Source organism: Nannospalax galili, unplaced genomic scaffold (assembly GCF_000622305.1).
Source record: "Nannospalax galili isolate Female #2095 unplaced genomic scaffold, S.galili_v1.0 scaffold1639, whole genome shotgun sequence".
Lineage (NCBI taxonomy): Eukaryota > Metazoa > Chordata > Mammalia > Rodentia > Spalacidae > Nannospalax > Nannospalax galili.
The window spans coordinates 1674338-1678888 of NW_008343206.1; the positions used below are offsets into that span (position 1 = coordinate 1674338).

Sequence of the window (4551 nt, forward strand, 5' to 3'; positions counted from 1 at the left end):
AAAACTGAGTGTGATGGGTCACACTTTTAATGCCAGCACTCGGGAGGCAGAGGCAGGGGGGTCTCTGAGAGATCCAGGCCAGCCTGGTCTACACAGTGAGCTCCAGGCCAGCTCAGGCTACAGGGAAACCCTGTCTCAAAAAGACCAGAGAAAGAACTTATGAATTAAAATAGACTTTGTATGATAAGATAAAGATTGTTCCAAAATGGGAATGGATGAAAATAATGTTAAAAGATTAAAGTATGTTCTACAAAGCCTGAAAAGAGTTACACTTAAAGAAAGTAGAGATGGTTATAACTGAGTTTATTATAATATAAAGGTCATTAAAATTTTAAGGTCAAAATTAAATACCCTGAGGTAAAATTAATGCTTGATTTTCTGTTTACAACAAAAAATGTTTTCTTAAGTATTAATTGACTTAGAAGAACAAAGACTTTTAAATATAATCAATCAATCAATCAATTCAGAATTATTTACAGAACCGTCCTTGAAGGATAAGGAAAACCAGGTGATTTCATCAGCTGAAAGAAGGAACACCACATCAAACACTCCATTCACTGGAGGAAAAAGACTGTGTCCAGGTTCCTCTAACCTGTTCCTGTGCTACAATATTCAAGATGAACTTTGAGAGTCACATGTGCACACTTCATCTGAGAACTCATCTATGTGACCTTCAGAGATGCTGGACGGGACTCATCTTCAACTGCACTGACAATCCAGTATTCCTCCTCCCCATTTTTGTTCCTTAAACTCTTCTATAATTAGATCTTTTTAATGGTTGCTGATATTTAGTATTTCTCTTGGTTTATTCCTAAATGATAAAATAATGCTAATTTTGGTTTGAATTAAGTTATAAATGATATTTCATTTCATTAATCATGTTTTTTTTTATTTGGTTAGGATTATTTGCTTGCCCAGAACCCCCATCCCTTACTCAACTAGTTTTCATGTTTAAAAGATTCAAGTGCTTTCATTCTTTGTAAAAATATATACATGTTTTTCTTATTATTCAGTATAATTTCAATAGAAAGTTCTGTTTTCAAATCCAATCAATTAGGCTAAAAGGACCTATAACATGTTCCAAAGTTTATTTACTCTAGATAGAGATACACAAAGACTTGCGTTAACTCTTATTCAGATTATACAAAAGACATCAACCTCTAATAACAATGTTTACCATATTTTATTTAAGAAATGATGTTTCTTGATTAAATGGGTAATTAAGTTGTCCTATATAGTACAATTAGCTGGAATTTTAAAAAATAAACAATTTTTTAAATTAATTAAATTAATTAATTTAAAAAGTAAACAATATTTTTGTTTCAATAATAAAAGGAAATGGACAATACTATGGTGACTTCTTCTAGAGTCCTATTTCCATTTTTAATCATTAAAATAAAAAATATTTGGTTATGCCTACGAGGCCAATAAAATTCTGATTTCTAACAGGTCTGATCTATGGGTCCTATCAATGTTATTATTTGGTATGTAAATGAAGACATTCTTATTAAAAGAGCATTTTAAAGCAATACTATACTGTTATGTATTTCTTCTATAGTATGTTTTCATTTGCTTTTCCAAACTAAATCTAGTATAATACCAATATAACAAAACAGATCAAGTTGGAATCCACAGATAAAGGGCATGATAATTTAGACATTGAAGATCAGTCTTTACTAGATTTAGAGTTAACCACTCTACACAAGGTTATAACTATAAGGTAGAATTGGCTAATAGGAAAACCAAAAATTAAAAGATAATAGATATTTTTAAATATTCCAAAAATAAATAAGATGGTTTATAGAGTCCAAATAACTGTAAATACAGGGAAAAACCTATAATCTCTTTTTTTTAATGCATGTTTCCTTCATCTGTTACCTTTACTCCATTAGATCAAGCAATGTTCTTGATTATTTTAATTTTAAATGTAATAATCGTATCATAAGTCACAGTAAATGTTCTGTCAGATACAGGGGACAAAGGAAAAGAAGAACTCAGATGTGGATCATGACGACTAACAGCTTCGATGTGATCCGGGAGTTTCTTCCTTACCAGCTTCATCAGCCCTTCCTCTCCCCTGAAGGCTGCTCTTCCTGCCTGCTGTTCAGCCTCCTTCCATCAGATCCCAGGAAGCCTTCGTAGCAGCTCGGGAATAAATACATGGCCCTATAACTCGGGAATAAATACATGGCCCTATAACTCGGGAATAAATACATGGCCCTATAACTCGGGAATAAATACATGGCCCTATAACTCGGGAATAAATACATGGCCCTATAACTCGGGAATAAATACATGGCCCTATAACTCGGGAATAAATACATGGCCCTATATGCACAAAATGTGATGCTTGTCCAACAGGGGGAACTGTGAATGGAAGTTCCCAGAAAAACTGCATCTTAAAACAACATTCTGCTGACCAACTGACTAGAAGTTCAGTGATCGTGGAGAGTTTGGAATGTTGCAAGTCCAAAGCCTAATTACCATTTACCTCGGGCATTTTAGCATCCTAATTAGCCACTCCTTGCCAACCTCTGTTTCTGACCTTAACATCCTCTGACTAGTAGATTAAAACCCTACTGGAATGGATTAACTTGGCAGAGCACCAGCTTCCACCAACCGGGAGGCTGAGCATCATCAGATAACATCTGAGGCCTAGAGCTGAGATTTCTCCTTTGCTGATTGTGCTACAACTTAATGTTCCCACCAATGAATTTGAAAAGCGTCTAGACTTAATGACTTTCCTTTGTTCTGTTACTTTAAAAACTTTATGAAACTGCTTTCACGTTGGAACACAGAATTCGGGGTAACTGGGATCTGTGCTCGCGGACCATGGGCATTCATATCTGGCTACATAACAGACGATCTCATGCCTCCTTTGAGGCGGGAGCTGTGCTTTTGCAGTGACACTGTTGGTTTTTCATCTTGTTTTAGTCCAGCCTTCCATCACTATGTCCCCATTCCTCCCTTTTGGATGGGAATATGTAGTCTGTGACAGTGTATGGTAGAAATACATAATTTGGGTTTTTATTTTTCAGGGGTTACAGCTAAGGGTGCCTTGAGTCTCAGAAATGACTTTGGATTTGGGCTTTTGAACAGTGTTGAGACAGTGAAGGTCTACGGGGATTTTTTTTTTTTTTTTTTTTTGGTCTTTTTGAGACAGGGTCTCCCTGTAGCCCCAGCTGTCCTGGAATTCACTATGTAGACCGGTCCGGCCTTGAACTCACAGAGATCTGCCTGCCTCTGCCTCCCGAGTGCTGGGATTAAAGGCGTGCGCCACCATGCCCGGCCTAAGGGGACTTTTGAACTTGGACTAAATGCATTTTGCATTATGATACAGACATGAGCCCATGGGGACTTAGGAGAGAAATGCAGTGGTTTGGTTTGAGCACTTGGTCAGTGGATGGTGCTGTTTTGGGAAGGTCATGGAATCCCTACGAAGTGTGACCTTGCTGGAGGAAGCACGTCACGGGGGGCTTTGAGAGCTCATAGCCTGGCCCCACTCCCAGCTTCCTCTCTCTGTTTCCTGTGTCTGTTTGAAGATGTGAACGCTCAGCTTCCTGCTTGGGCTTCCTCCTGCCTTGCCTCCCCACCATCATGGACCCTTATTCCTCTGGAACCATAAACCAAATAAACTTTTCCTTCTATAAGTTGCCTTGGACATGGTGTTTTATCACAGCAATAGAAAAGTAACTAATACACTTGCCAGCTTCCTCTCTCTGTTTCCTGTGTCTGTTTGAAGATGTGAACGCTCAGCTTCCTGCTTGGGCTTCCTCCTGCCTTGCCTCCCCACCATCATGGACCCTTATTCCTCTGGAACCATAAACCAAATAAACTTTTCCTTCTATAAGTTGCCTTGGACATGGTGTTTTATCACAGCAATAGAAAAGTAACTAATACACTTGGTTTTGGTGAACCCATCTAACACCCAGTTCTCTTTCCTTCTCTCCCCCCATCCTACTTAAACCTGTACCCCTTCTTTGCTACCACATATTCTACTCTCCCCTCCCTCCATTAAGGCCTCTTCCCCCTCCAGCCTCCCATGGGTCCTTCCTGGTCCCTGACCTCCACAGACAATTAAAAGCTAGGATCCACATGAGAGAGTGTCACTGTTGTCTTTCTGGGCCTGGGTTACCACAGTACACTTTCCAGTCCCATCCCATCAATGGGTTTTCTCCACATCAACATTAGACTGGCTGAGGAAAACAATCCCATTCACAAACGAGGGAAAACCTTAGGCTTAATGAAAACTACAAGGTACTAAAGAAATTGTAGGAGACACTAGATGATGGAAAGACCACACACCAAAACCCCCACCCGCCACCTCCAGAGAGAGAGAGAGAGAGAGAGAGAGAGACAGAGAGAGAGAGACAGAGAGAGAGACAGAGAGAGAGACAGAGAGAGACAGAGAGAGAGACAGAGAGAGAGACAGAGACACACAGAGAGAGAGACAGAGAGAGAGAGACAGAGAGAGACAGAGAGAGAGACAGAGACACACAGAGAGAGAGACAGAGAGAGAGAGACAGAGAGAGACAGAGAGAGAGACAGAGA

At 39.4% G+C, this 4551-nt stretch overlaps 1 protein-coding gene across 1 annotated transcript in view; it reads left to right on the top strand.

The window, feature by feature from the left end:
* Nucleotides 1-4551, top strand: part of LOC115071388 (keratin-associated protein 5-5-like) — a 25662-nt gene that overhangs the window by 8133 nt on the left and 12978 nt on the right. The window lies entirely within an intron of this gene.